The sequence below is a fragment of the Melospiza melodia genome, chromosome 25, assembly GCF_035770615.1.
Source record: "Melospiza melodia melodia isolate bMelMel2 chromosome 25, bMelMel2.pri, whole genome shotgun sequence".
NCBI lineage: Eukaryota > Metazoa > Chordata > Aves > Passeriformes > Passerellidae > Melospiza > Melospiza melodia.
The window spans coordinates 4821803-4837288 of NC_086218.1; positions in this window are offsets into that span (position 1 = coordinate 4821803).

The following is a 15486-nucleotide window of genomic DNA, read 5'->3' on the forward strand; positions in this document are numbered from 1 at the left end:
GCTGTCCCCGAGTGTCACCTGTCCCCTGGGGGTTTGTGCCCACAGTGACACCCCCGAGGGCAGGACGCCTGTGGGATGAGGGGACAGCAGAGGACAGTGAGCGACCCGGGCACTTTGAGAGGTGCAGCAGGACCCCAGTTTGGGAGAGAGGGCGCAGATATGGGGAGTCTTGGAAACAGGGGAATGGGGGGTTCAGGAAGGGAGACACCTGGAGAGGAAGTGGGGCAACACCAGGGAGGGTATAGGGACCCAGGGAGAGGATGGTGGGACCTGGGAACGAACAGGGACCTCAGAGAGGGATGGGGGGAGCAAGAAGGATTGAAGGGACCCAGTGAGGGATAGGGAGACATGGGTGAGGAATGGGGCACCTGGTGAGGGACCTGGGGCTGGGAGGGCAGGACATGGAAAAGGTGTCAAGGAAGGATGGGGGTATCCATGTAGGGCTGGGGGATCAGGAGAAAGACACAAGAAAGGGGGAGGGTGTTGTGGTGTGCTGTGATGTCCCATTTTGGCCTTCCAGGTCACTTTCCCAGGTGTGCCTATACGTCTAATCCCTTCCCCCTTGCCCCCATGCTGAGTGAGTCCTGTCAATCAGGCTAAACGTTCCAGCAAGGCGTCGTGTGGTTGGTCAAGTTTAAAGGATGCCCCTATGCCCAGAGATCATTGGCCTGTCTGGGTGTCATCTTCCCCTGAGACCCTGCCCCTCTCACCTGGTTGGTGGCTCACCTGTACCTCCCCTCCCCCTGTCCCTGAGCTTAAAAAGGTGATCAGACCATGCGGTCCTGATTCTGTTGGAGCAGGTCCTCACGTTCAGACCTCTGTAACCATGGAATAAACCTCTGGACATTAAACCCTCCAGCAGAATCCATCTCCTTTTTCTCTTCACCATCGCCTGAAGCTATCCTCTTGAGGTAAACGGGGTCCTAACAAGCCTGGACTTGTTCAGTGCCCAGCTGCAACCACCAGCAAGCTAAGGTATCTCTGGGGTGATACACCGCAGTTGCTGCCTTTGACCCAGCAGCGAGGGTCAGACTGGCCCAGGCACAATCTAACTGGTAATATTGGGAGCTTTTTTTTTCCAATAGGAGGGGAGCCAGGGAAAGATCTTGGAAAGGTTAGGGCCACAGGGCAGGTGTCAGGGAGCGCTGGGAGTCCCCATGCAGTGCTGGGGCCCCAGGAGGCTATGGGGGCTCCGTGTGCTCATTCCCACACTCACTGTGCACCGTGACACGGAGCTGGGTGCTGCTCTTCTGCATGGCCCCCTCTCGGAGTGCACCTGGCAGCTGTACTACCCCGAGTGGGAGACCCTCACAGCAGGCACCAGCAGCTGTGGGGACCCCTGCAGACCCCCCACCACCTGCCCATCTTGGTCGAACACATGCAGGAGGAAGGCTCTGGGCCGCAGGGGTCTGGGGGTGCTGAGGCAGCTGAGAGTCAGGGGGGACCCCACGGTGGACTCGTGGGGACCCTCCAGCATCTGAAACGAGAAGAGCTCTGGGAAGGAGAGGGGAGGTGAGGACTGTGACTTTAAGTCTGCTGGGAAGTGGCTTTTGGGGTTGTCCGGAGATTGGAGTTCCAGCCGTGGGGGTGCTCACCGTGCACTGTCACTCTCACTGGCACCGACTGTGCCCACATTGACATTTCGGTGTCCACCCAGCCGCTGCACGTGTAGTGGCCACGTTGGAGCAGCTGCAGAGGGGACAGGGACAGCTCGGCCCCATAGCGGGACCTCCCCACTTCCTTGTCCCCATGGTAAAATCGCACGTCTGTGAGTGGCATGTCCCGCCAGTGCCAGCAGCGCAGTGTCACCGTGTCTCCCTGCAGCAGTGCCCGTGCAAACACCTGCAGAACCAACTGGGCTGCGGGACACAGGGGTCTTGTCACACAGGGGGTCCCGTTTTCCTAAGGGTTCCCCCATTGGGTCACCCCAGGGCACCGGGGGTACGCAGTTCCAACATGGGGTTCTCCACACTGGGATGCTCTGGGATGTCCACAGAGCAGGGGATGGGCTTTGGTCACACAGGAGATTACCTATGGAGCAGAGACCACCCACAGCCCTTGGGGTTCCTGTGAGTGCCAGGTTGGGGCCACCCAAAACCCCTCACTGTCTGAGCCTGTCATGGGGGGGCTGCGCCCAGTGCCAGGTCTGTCACACATGTGGGTGCCTTCCACGTTGACAGTGAAGTGGTCACATTCCTCCTGCCAGAGGCATTGCTTGTCTTTGTACAAGGTAGCATCACCAGTTGTCCTTGAGCCCTTGCAGGTCAGTATCACCCGGTCCCACAGCACCGCCGGCCTCCAGGGGGGCTCCATGAGGAACTGGGTGGTCTGGGCACCTGCAGGTGACAGGGGACACCAGCCTGCCAGGGCCAGCGTGGGGCTGGGGAGAGCGAGGTGGGGCCATGGCATCCCTTGAGGACTCACCAGCGAGGCCAAGGGTCTGGGCTGGAAGGGAGAAGGGACAGGGCTCAGTGGGGGTGGCACTGTGGGGACAGAGCCACCTGGGGCACAGGGCATGATGGATTCCCCAAACAGTCCCCATGGGGACAGCAGCTACTGTAGAAAGTGTGTGATGGTGGTCCGCAAAAGATATTTTGCGAAGCAGGGAGACATGTCCGTGTCACCCAAGCACCGCGTCCATGTGGCACAGGCACCTTGGAACCATGTACACTGAAGCCACCCTGGGCTGAATCAGAACATGGGGACACTGTGGACACTCCAGGCATGAGGACACCACAGACACAGCCCATACTGGCCCAGGTCATCCCCACCAGCTCATGATCCCATCCCCATGATCCCATCCCCATGGCCACATCCTCAACTGTTCTTGTCCCCTTCTTTCCCCGCATCCCAGTTCCCTTGTCCCTACTCCCAGAGCTACCTGAGCCCAAAGGTGCCAGTCCCCACATTCCTTTCCCAACCTTCATCCCCAAATTCCTGCCCCCCTGTTCTTGTCCTGAAAGCCACCCTACATCCCCAGTCCCATCAAGGTCTGCTGTGGGTAACATGGACTGGCTCTGCTGCCATTGGTGACCTCAGGGGACCCCACAGCCCCTCTGTGCCCCCTCCCCTCCCCATCCCTGGAGTGTCAGGCCCATGCATGGGGCACTCACCCCAGAGGAGCAGTGCCACCTTCCCGGCCATCCCGGTGTCCCCAGCCATGTGCACTGGCTGTCCCTTGATGCTGGGGATGGCTGTCCCCTGGCTGGTGGCTCTTTGTCCAAAGGGGAAAGAAGCGAGGTCAGATCTTGCCCTCATGCGTAGGTGGCACCTGGTGGGGGCAGGGTGGCCACAAGCTGGGCACAGGCTGTGGGCAGCTTGGGTACAGAGAGGGGACAAGATTGGATGGAACACAGTGGGACATGGGGTTCCCAGGAGTGGGGGCTCAGAGAGTTTTGGGAGCCAGGGCTGGGTGTCCAGGGGAATGGGGGGTCCCAGGGATGGGGGCCATGGAAATGGGGATCCTGAAGAGGGGGAATCACCAGGGACAGGGGGTGCCATGGGAATAGGGGTCCCCAGGGATGGGAGGACTCATAGATGGGAGTCCCAGGGGAATGTGGGCTCCAGGAATTTGGGGTCATGGGATGGGGATGCTGGGGGAATGAGGGGTCCCATAGGAATTGGGGTCCTTGGAGAATCAAGGTCCTGGGGAAAGGAGGATTTCAGGGGATGAAATGAATAGCAGAGGGTTCTTTGGGAATGGGATACTGGGCCATGGAGATCCTGGGGAATGTAAATATTGGGATAGAGGTCCCATACAATGTGAAACATATAGAAATGGCACTCCCATGATGTGATTTCCAAGGGAATGGAAGTCCCAGGAATGGGCAGTAGCTGGGTGGAGCCATGAGTCTCAGCTTCTTCCCTGGGTGCCTCAGATTTTTGGGAGACTCGTGGCCCAGCACAGCGTCCACAAGGTGCCGGCAGTCAGGGCTTAACCCCAGACAGATTCCAAGGGGCTCTGAGTCTGTGGAACTGCTGCAGAGGTGAGAATTCTGTGGGGGAAAAAGGCCTGTCTGTGGTTTGCTCAACCCTGCAAGAAACACAAAATCCAAAGGGAGCCCAAGCAGCAGCTCTGCGAGGGCCTCTGATGGTTTTCAGAGCAGGCCTGGCTGGAAAAACCCCTGCAGGGGCAGCTGCGGGTGAACCAGTCCAGAAATGCAGCAATTGATCATTTTCTCCCTTTGCCCAATGTTCTGAGAGAGACCCAAATATCCTTCAAAGACAACAATCTGTTCAAAAACCTGCTCAGGTCCATTGTCCTTCCTGTCTCAAACCTGCAGCCCTTTGTAACAGCCTGAGAAGAATCTTTGGGTTCTGATCATGGCTGCTAGACATGAGGGAACAGTGTAGAAATATCGAACATGGGCTCACCCACAACCATGGTGGGGCTGTGGGGAGTGACCCTGTGTGGATTCCAGGTTTCCCCAAATTTGCTCCATTCCTGCCCTCCTCACCTGACTGAAAGGCTGAGGGTTTGCAGGAATTGTAGTATAAAGCCACCACAGGAGCTGCTGTGGACCCGAGACCTGCCTGGGGTCAGGCGTTGCCTTCCTTCCTCTTATTCGGGATCATGGAGAGCAGTCGCAGGTGTTGCACAGGGTTTGTGCCTGGCCCTGGGACACTGGGATCCAACCTGCTGCCTTGGCAGCTTCTGCCTTCTGCCAGGGGTGGTGCCGTGACTGATTGGTGGCCGTGAGTTTGCAAAAGGAGCGATTTCCCCTCCTCCCTCCCGTCCAAGGCCGCCATGGCCCCTGAGGGGATGGAGCTGGACCGGTGCGCCCCCTGCTGGCCGGGAGTGCTCCCTGCAGCGCCCCCTGCTGGCCGCGGTTATAACTGCCACAAAAACCAACAGCGCTGAGTGGGAGGGAAAGTTCTGGGTTTGTGTTGTTTGTTCTGTTTTGGTTTATAAATTTCCAAGAAAAGAGCTTTTATTCCTTTTTCTACACTTTGGCCTGGAAGCCCCATCATTTTCAAAATTAATAAAAGTTTTAGGCATGCGTCTTCTTTCCATTCTAGGAATATTCCCACTTTCCTTGGGAGATATTTCTCATTTAAATGAGTTGCCAGCTCCCGCATTCCAGCGTGGATGAGATCGACATACCAAGAAAGAAAGGGTCAGGGACTTGACCACCTCATGCTCTGCCTTTTAAGCCAGTTGGGCCACCAAGGGCCCTCTTCCCAGGTGGCACTTCTGGTCACCCAGCTGCTCAGGCTCTGGCTTTGGTAAAGCATCACACTGTCCCCAGTGTGCCACAGCTGACAGACTGATGCGTAGATGGGCCCCTATCTCACCAGAAGCAAAGCCCGACCCATCCCTGCCACACACAGCTGTTCCAAAATGTCTCCAGACATCAAACTTCTTTTGTTTTTGACATCCCACCCTGTGCCATGGCAGGATCCTGTCCTGCTCTGAAGAATGGGGAGGCTCTGGAGCACCCACAGGGCTTTGTGACATCCTCGTGGGTGCAACAAGGCAGAGGAGGAGTTTGGGACAGGGCACAAGAGAATCCAGAGCCTCCTGAAGGCCACTTTGGCCATCAGAGCAAGGAAGTTGCAAGTTGCAGGATCCTCTGGTGGAGGAAATGTGAAGGGGAGAGTTTTCACAGTTTGTTCCTTTTGGGGACTTCCCAAGGAAATTGATCTTTTTGTGAAAATTTGGAATCTTAACATTGTTGCTGTAGCTTTTGGTTTTATTCTCTCTCTTTGCTGTTTCAGGAAATTGTTCTTCTCTCAGCCCTTTGGGATCTTTGTGCCTCCACAGGGAGGAGCAGTTTTTAGTGGCAGCACACACACGAGTGGGTGCCCATGGGTGGGGACACCCAGTGCCCCCCAGTTGCCCCCAGTGTCACAGCACAACCTCAATGATGTCACTGGGATTTCTTGGTCGCCCTTGTGATCCCCGCAGCTCCACGTAGGCCACTCAGGGTTACTGGTGGTCGGTGATGCCTGAGGGCCCTGCAGGACAGAACGGTTGGGGGGACCAAAGGGGAAAGGGTGTCACCACTGTCACTGTCCCCCCAATCCACAGTACTCACAGTGCACATGTTGGTGCTCACAACGTGGGTGTACACAACCTCTCCCTCCTCTGGGAGGGCCAGGGGATCAGGGGGGGTGCTGTGAGGAAAAAGACAATGTGTGGGAGGTGATGGAGACTTGGGACATGCGGGAAAAAGGGGACTCATGGTTGAAGACCCCACTCGCCTTTTCTGCTGCTTCCTGGCAGCTGCAAAGGAAAGAGGGTAATGGTGACTGTGGGGTCCCAGGGCCCTGCCCCCTCTCAGGATTCCTGAACCCCCACAGGACCAGCAATTCCTCTCACGACCCCCAAGCATTTCTAAAGCTCCCCAGTTTATGAGCCTCCCCAGTGCCCTGGGCCAACTCAGCCTAAAGAATTCAAAGCCCAGCAGGGACAGACATGCTCCAAACACTGCCAGGGCCCCTGAAAGAACCCCCAACATTCTTGCAGGACCCTCCAGCACCTCCCCAAACCCTACAGGACCCCCAGGCAAGGTGAGTTCTGGGGCTATGGGTGCTGCCCTATCATGCCCACACTCTGGGGCCCTCTACAGCTCCCTAGGACCCCCTGTCCCCCCATTGTCACCCACCCACATGGTGCCACCGGTGCCAGGCCAAAATGACACCCACGAGCAGCAGCAGGAAGAAAAGGGCCCAACCGACCCCTGCGGCCACTGCAAGAAACAGAGGGGGACACATCAGGGTCACCCAGAACCTCAAGGATCCTTCGACCCCGAATGACCCTGTGTGATCTTACCTTTGTCTCTATGTCCCCACGGTGTCACCAACAGGGCCAACTCTGGGCTGAGTGCCCGGAACACACGGTGTCCGTCCTGTCCCAGCTCGTTGGTGGCTATGCACTGGTAGGTGCCCGAATGTCCCACATTGACTGCCCTGAGCTTCAGGAGGGGACCCCGGGCCACCTGCTGCCCATTGTGCAGCCAGGTGAAGGTGACAGGGGCTGAGCCCACCTACACCAAGCAGCGCAGGGTCATGGGGTCACCTGCACACACCTGGTGTGATAGGCTGCCAAGGGTGATGGTGGCATTGTCCATGGGCACTGTGGGGACAGAGACTGGGCTGAGAGCACAGGGAGGGGCTGGCAGCTGATGTGGGTGGGTAGGGACAAGGGGGGTGGGTGTGATGGGGGATGTTGGGGACGGGGTGACACCACAGAGGGGTGAGGGGACACAGAGCAGAGGCGGAGGACACAAGCATGGTGTCTGAGGGACATGGAGATGCCCAGGAAAGGAGACTAGAGGAGGCTGTGAGGGCTCCCCGTGCCCATCCCCGCACTCACTGCGGACCGTGATGCGGAGCTGGGCGCTGCTTTTCCACACGGCCCCCCTGGGAGCGCACCTGGCAGCTGGAATTCCCTGAGAGGGAGACCCCCACAACGGGCACCAGCAGCTGCGGGGACCCCTGCAGGCCCCCCACGACCTGCCCATCCCAGTAGAACACGTGCAGGAGGGGAGCTCGGGGCCGCAGGGGGCTGGGGGTGCTGAGGCAGTTGAGAGTGAGGGGTGACCCCTGGGTGGGCTCGGGGGGACCCTCCAGCACTGGTCCCCGGACAAGCTCAGGGCAGGAAATGGGGGGCTTTGGGAACGGTGACCCCGAGTCCCTGGCGAGGCGCTATGGGGCTGTCGGGATGGCGGCTGTGAGATGCTCACCATGCACTGTCACTGTCACAGGCACTGACTCCTGCCATCCCTGTGATACCCCATTGTTCACCCAGGCCTTGCAGTGGTAGCGGCCACTGTGGTTCCACTGCAGAGGGGACAGGGACAGCTCGGTCCCATTGTGGAGCCATCTCAGTTCCGTCTCCTCGCGGTAGAACACCGGAGTGACCGACTTTGCCTGCCTGTACCGGCAACGCAGTGTCAACGTTTCTCCCTCCAGCAGTGTCCGCGCTGGCACCTGCAGCACCACCTGGTCTGGGGGGCAGAGGGGTGCCGTCGCATCACAGGGGTCTGGAGGGTTCTGATATCATCAGGACCCCCATATTGGATCAAAGCCAGCACACCAGGTTTCCCCAGTTTCAACACGAGTGTGCCCCCATAGTGGGATGCTCTGGGATGTCCCCCTCTATAGGGGACAGGCTCTGGTCACACCAGAGGGTGACCCATGGAATAGAGCTCATCCAGCATCCCCGGGGTTCCCGTGGGTGCCAAGCTGAGGACACAAACAATCCTCACCGTCTGAGACAATCACGGGTGGGCTGCACCCACTTCCAGGTCTCTCACACGTATAGGTGCCATTCTCAGTGACAGTGAAGTTGTTGCCTCCCTCCTGCCCCCAGCGCTGCCCATCCTTGTACCAGGTGGTGTCACCAGCAGTCCCCGAGCCCTGGCAGGTCAGTGTCACCTGGTCCCACAGCACCGCCGGCCTCCAGGGGGGATCCACCAGCAGCTGGGTGGTCTGGGCACCTGTGAGTGACAGGGGACACCAGCCTGCCAGGGCTGTTGCAGGGTTCGGGACAGCAGGGTGGGGACCTGGCATCCCTTGAGGACTCACCAGTGAGGCTGAGGATCTGGGCTGGAAGGGAGAAGGGACAGGGCTGGTGAGGGTCATGGGGACATTGTGGACACCCTATGTTTGCACTGCCCACCTCCACCAGCCCTACAGCACCTGTCCCCACAGCCAAGTCCTATGGTCCTGTGCCCATGATCCCATTCCAATGGCACCTTTCCCCATGGCCAGGTGACATCTGCATTGTTATATGGCCCCATTCCATGTCCCAGTAACCCTGTTCCCCTGTCCCTATCCCCACAGTCCCCAAGCCCCAAGGCTTCTTCTGCCACATACTTGTCCCCACATCTCTATCCCCCTCTTCCTGTCTCCACATCCCAGTTCCCCTATTTCTGTCCCTAAAGCCACCCTAAATCTCTGCTCACACTGAGCTCCATGCCCTGCTCTGCCTCTGCTGCCATTGGGGACCTCAGGGGACCTCACAGCCCCCCTGTGCCCCCTCCCCACCGCTCTCTGCCTCACCAGGGCCCATCCCCAGGGTGTCAGGTCCGTGCCCGGGGCACTCACCCCACAGGAGCAGCTCCACCTTCCCGGCCATCCCGGTGTCCCCAGCCATGTGCACTGGCTGTCACTTGCTGCTGTGGCCACCGCTCCCCTGGCTGGCGGCTCTTCGGATGAAGGGGAAGGAAGCGAGGTCACGTCTGTCCCCACGTGTAGGTGGCCCTTGGTGGGGGCAGGGTGGCTACGAGCTGGGGACAGGCTGGGGACAAGGCTGCATAGTCTGGGGACATGGTGGGGGATGGTGGGACATGGTGGGAACATTGTATTGTCAGAATTTGGAGTCTAAGGCTGTGTAGGGAGCCTGGGCTGTTTCCAGTAGAATGGGGTACCCAGGGATGGGGTCCCAGGTAAATGGGTGTCCCAAGGGTTGGGTAGACTCAGACTTGGGGATGAGTGTCCCAGAACAACGTGGCCTCCTGGGATTTGTGATCATGAAATGGGGGTGCCAGGGGAAAGGGGGACCCAGTGAGAATGGTGGTCCTGGGGGAATCAAGATCCCCAAGGGCAGTGGTGTCCCACGGTCTGGAATTACTGGGATGGTGTTCCTTGGGGTTGGAGATCCTGGGGAATTGCAGTCCAGGGATGGGGGTCTCAGGGAAGGGGTGGCAGAAGGAAATTGGGTTCCAAGGTTGGGGTCCCAGAGGAATGGGTGTGCCAGGGTTGGGCAGTGTGGGGGGGAACATGGGGGTCCACAGCTCCTTCCCTGGGTTCCTCAGATTTTGGGGTGAGGCTAGGCCCCGCATAATCACCCCTGGGGTGTTCGTTTCCTGGCCAGACATTGCATGGGGGTCCTGTGTAGTTCAGCCTCTGTGTCCTCACCTGCCCCTGACTTTTTCCTCTCTTTATATCTCTTTTTTCCTTATTCTTCTTACTTTTTTGCCATATCCCCTCACCCTCGGTTCCTGGCTCAGCAATCCTGGGGTGCACCTGAGCAGGGAACGGGTTGGGGGACCCAGGAGAGGGGGGAAATGGGGAGCAGTGGGTGCAGGGAAGAGTGAGGAGGCTTTGAGGGATGGAGGTGCTGGGCTGTGCATGCCCAACACTTTCACTTTCTTTGTCCTGGAGGAGAGGGAAGAGGCTGTTTGTGCTGAGAGTCGGATGGGAAAAGGGGGCATTCTCTGTTTCTGGGGGGGGGCACATACAGGGGGCTTCTGTCCTCTAAGGTCTCTCCTCTGGAGTTCAGTTGGAGGATCCTGTCGCAGGGGGTTACACATCCTGGCATGGGGGGTCCTGTCCCGGGGGGTGGCAGTCCCAGAAATGTCCCTGCACATTCCTGGCCGGGTGCCTGTCCAAGGGGTGGCACATCCTGGGGACCCCTGTCAATGCAAGGGTGGGGCCCAGCCATGGCCCAGCCCCACTGCACAGGGATGGCCGTTGCCCAGCCCTGCTCTGGCCAGCCCCAGGGGACAGCCAGCACCTGAGGGTCCCCCTGCCCCCTTGGCTTTGATTCTGGCAGCTTTAGAGCTGCTGCAGAGGTGAGAAATCTGTGGGTGGAAAAAGGCCCCCCCACAGGATGAGCTGAGCTGTGGTTTGCTCAGCCCTGCAAGAAGCACAAAACCCCAAAGAGAGCCCAACCAGTGTTTCTGTGAGGGCCTTTGATGGTTTTCAGAGCAGGGCTGGCTGGAAAAACCCTTGCAGGGGCACCTGTGAGGGAACCAGTCCAGAAATGCATCAGTTGATCATTTGGACCCTGAGGCACACACAGGCATTTCCACAGATTCCTGTGCACTGTCCCAGGGATGGACAGACCTTTTCCCCTTCCTACAAGGGAAGTCAATCAAGTTTCAGGGTGGGAATGAGCAAAATGGGGAGAGTTCCTAAAGATGGCCCAAGAAAAGGCTTCCTTCAGGGCTGGGTTGCTACCAAGAAGACAGGGAACAATCCCATGGAGCTGTTGGCCACTCAGGGAGATTCCCCACTCTGTGTTATCCACAAGCAAACGCTGCTGTGTTATGTACAAATGGGCTCCTAAAGGGAACTGAAAACTCTCATTTCATTGTGATTTGTTTGCGCTTTTTTTGTGAGTGACTTATTGGGAAAGCAATGGATTCTATAAAGCAGAGCATTTATACCTTGCCAGTTGTATTTTGACTGAGTTTTTACATATTGGGAAAATAATGGTGTGGGAAAGATTTTTGGTTTTATTCTATGGCTTTGGTCTGAACCAACTGGTCTTCAAGTGTTGCCTGGGATTGCTGAGCCAGGAAATGGGGGGACCTGACCCAGGGGTGTGTGGGGCAGGGACACAGAGACTCCCAGGACAGCCCTGGGGTGCTTCAGGGATAGGGCTTTGCTGGGCTCTGAGTCACCCCAAAATCTGAGGCACCCTGGGAAGGAGCTGTGACCCCCATGCCCACCAAGCCACTGCCCATCCCTGGCACCCCCATTCCCATGGGAACCCAACCATGGGACCCCCATTCCCGTGGGAACCCAACCATGGGACGCCCATTCCCATGGGAACCCAACCATGGGACCCCCATTGCCTTGGTCTCCCCTCTTTGGGGACCCCCATCCCAGGACTGCCATTGCCCGCCACCACCATTGCCTTGATCCCATCCCATGGGCTGCTTCTTCCCCCAGGACCCCTATTCCCAAGGTCCCCTTTTTCCCCCTGCACCCCCCACCCCTGGACCCACATTCCATGACCCCAAATCCCTCAGGGGGACAATGTTCCCACAGCACCCCCATCCCTGAATGTCCCCAGGCATGGAGACCCCAATTCCTCTGGACCCCCATTCTCCTGGACACCCATCCTTGGTTCCCCACATCCCCTGAGCCCCTTACTCCTGGCAGCACCATCCCCACCATGTCCCCAGACTATGCAGCCTTGTCCCCAGCCTGTCCCCAGCTTGTGGCCACCCTGCTCCCACCAAGGGCTACCAATGCATGGGGACAGACGTCACCTCGCTTCCTTCCACTTCATCCAAAGAGCCGCCAGCCAGGGGAGCAGTGGCCACAGCAGGGAGTGACAGCCGGTGCACATGGCTGGGGACACCGGGATGGCCGGGAAGGTGACGCTGCTCTTGTGGGGTGAGTGCCCCAGGCACAGGCCTGACACCCCAGGGATGGGGAGGGGAGGGGCACAGGGGGCCTGTTGGGTACCTTGAGGTCCCCAATGCCAGCAGCATCAGTCCTTGTTACCCACATGGGACCTGGGTGGGAACAGGGATGTTGAGGTGGCTTTGGGGAAAGGAACAGGGGTCAGGAATTTGGGGATGGGGATGTGTTGCCAGGAATGTGGGGACTGGCACCTTTGGGCTCAGGCAGCTTTGGGAATAGGGACAAGGGAACTGGGATGCAGGGACAGAAGGGGACAAGAACAGTGAGGATGTGGCCATGGGGATGGGATCACGGGGATGGGATCATGAGCAGGTGGGGGGCCCCTGGGCCAGCATGGGCTGTGTCTGTGGTGTCCTCATGCCCAGGGTGTCCACAGTGTCCCCATGTTCTGCCTCAGCCCACGGTGGCCTCAGTGTCCATGGTCCCAAGGTGTCTGTGGCACAGGGATGTGGTGCACGGGTGGCTGTGACACAGACATGTTCCCCTGCCTCTCCAAATCTTTTGGGGGCCACTCTGACACACTTTCCTACAAGAACTGCTGTCCCCAGAGGGACAGTTTGGGGACAGCCACCACACCCTGTGCCCCTGTGCTGTTTTCCCTGCAGTGCAACCCCCACCCAGCTCTGTCCCTTCTCCCTTCCAGCCCAGACCCTGGTCTTTGCTGGTGAGTCCTCGGGGGATTCCATGGACCTACCCTGCTGTCCCCAGCCCCACACTGGCCCTGGCAGGCTGGTGTCCCCTGTCACCCACAGGTGCTCAGACCACCCAGCTCCTGGTAAAGCCCCTCTGGAGGCCGAGGGTGCTGTGGGACCGGGTGACACTGACCTGCCAGGGCTCGGGGACCGCCAGTGCCACCACCTGGTAGAAGGATGAACGGCGCTGGGGGCAGCAGGGACCTGACCGCCTCACTGTCACCGAGAGTGGCACCTACACCTATGACAGACCCGGCACCGGGCTTAGCCCTGCAGTGAGAGTCTTAGATGGTGAGGGGGCTTCAGGTGTCCCCCAGCCAGGCACCTGCGGGGACCCCGAGGGCTCTGGGTGGTCTCCACTCCATGGGTCACCTCCTGTAGGGCCAGAGCCTGTCCCCTTCTCTGGGGACATCCCAGAACATCCCAATGTGGGGGAACCCTGTTGGAATTGGGGACCCCTGGTGCATCCAATTGGGGGGTCTCAGTGCCATCAGGTACGACAGGACCCCTCTGTCCCCTAGACGGGCTGGTGCTGCAGGTGCCAGCACGGACGCTGCTGGAGGGGGACACGGTGACACTGCACTGCCGGAGCTGGCGGAACAACACGGTCACCTCGGTGTCATTTTACCCTGAGGGGAAGAAACTGGAGGGGCTCCGTGATGGCACCGAGCTTTCCCTGTCCCCTCTGCAGCAGCACCATAGCGGCAACTACCATTGTGAGGGCCGGGTGAGCAAAGTGGTGTCAAAGTGGAGTGTGTCGAAGACGATGACAGTGACAGTACATAGTGAGTGCAACCATGGGGACAGGGAAGCCCAACATACTTCAAGGATTTCCTATCCCTGCCTGAATCCTTTATCCCTCCCTTTACTCCTCCCTGGGTCACCCAAAAAGTCCCTCTTGGTTTCCTCCATGACTGCCCAGTTCCCCCTCCAGATCCCTCATCCCTCTCTTTGTCCTCCCCATCCCTCCCTGGATTCCCCACCCTTCCCAAGGTCCCTGCTCCACCCTCTGCTCTCCCTTCCTTCCATGGGTCCTCCAGCCTATCTATAAACCCCAAATCATTCCCTGAGACTCCTCAGTGTCTCTTGTGGTTCCCCATCCCTGCCTGGGTCTCTGCACCTTTCCATGGGGTCTCACCATTGTCCCTAGGTCCCAACATGACTCCTAGGGTCCCCTTCTGCTCACTGGGATTCTGTCTGTGCCCTTCTAATCCCCTCTTTTCCCCTCCTGTGTCTCCCACCCTTCCTGAGTCCCCAATCCCTTCTGGGTCCATCCACAGGGGTCCCACTCCCAAGGGTGTCCCTCTCAGTGCAGCCACCTGTGGGACAGGTGGCACTCGGGGACAGCCTGGTGCTGAGCTGTGAGGTGGCTGTGAGGACAGGTCCCCTGTCCTTCTCCTGGCACCGGGAGGGCTCAGGGGCACTGCTGGGCACTGGCCACAACCTGGAGCTGCTCCACTCTGGGGACAATGACAGCGGCCAGTACTGGTGCCGGGTCAGTGATGGGAACAGTGTGGCCGAGAGTGACCCCCTGAATGTCACCGTCCTGGGTGAGTGGGACCCTTGGGCTGGGGATGACCCCACCCACCGCAACCCCATCCCACCTCGCCAGGTGCCAGCCCTGTCTCTGTCCCCGCAGTGCCCATGGCCAATGCCACCATCACCACTGGCCCGCTGCCACACCAGGTGCGTGCAGGTGACAACGTGACCCTGCGCTGCTCAGTGCAGGTGGGCTCAGCCCCTGTCACCTTCACCTGGCTGCACAATGGGCAGCAGGTGGCCCGGGGTCCCCTCCTGGAGCTCAGGGACATCGATGTGGGACATTCGGGCACCTACCAGTGCGTGGCTACCAACCAGCTGAGACAGGATGGGCACTGCATGTTCCAGGCACTCAGCCCTCAGCTGGCCCTGGAGGTGACACCTGGCTCACCCTGGGTCACAGGTGGGGTCACATGGGGTCACCAGGGAGTGCTGGTCTCCTGGGCTAATGGGTGACCTTGATGTGTCCCCATCTGTTTCTTGCAGTGGCAGCAGGTGTTGGTGGAGCCCTTTTCTTCCTGCTCCTCCTTGTGGGTGTCATTGTGACCTGGCACCAGTGGCACCGTGTGGGTGGGTGACAATGGGGGGACAGGGCTCCCAGGGAGATGTAGAGGCCCCCAGAGTTGGGGAGCGATAGGGCAGCACCCACAGCCCCAGAATTGTGACCATGTCTGGGGGTCCTGAAGGATTTGGGGAGACAGCGGAGGGTCCTGCAGGAATGTTGATGGTTCTTTCAGGAGTCCTGGTGGTATCTGGGGGTCTCTGTCCGTGCTGGGCTTTGCGCTCTTGAGACTGAGTTGGTCGAGGGTACTGGGGATGTTCATGAATTCCGCGGGGCTTCAGGGATGCTTGGGTTCAGAGTCCAAATTGTCACACAAAGAACGATTTCCGGGGAAAGCCACCAACAAAGAACAATCCCCGAACACTTTCCCCACATCATGTTTCCTCCACCAGAGGAATCTGGCAGAGCCCTGGACCTTCCTTGCTCTGATGGCCAAATCAGCCTTCAGGAGGCTCTAGATTTTCTTCTCCCCTGTCCCAAACCCCTCCTCTGCCATGTTCCCCACACCAGGATGACACAAAGGCCCTGAGGTTGTTCCAAAGCCTCCCCTTTTTCCAGGACAGTCAGGATCAGGGCAGGGCACAG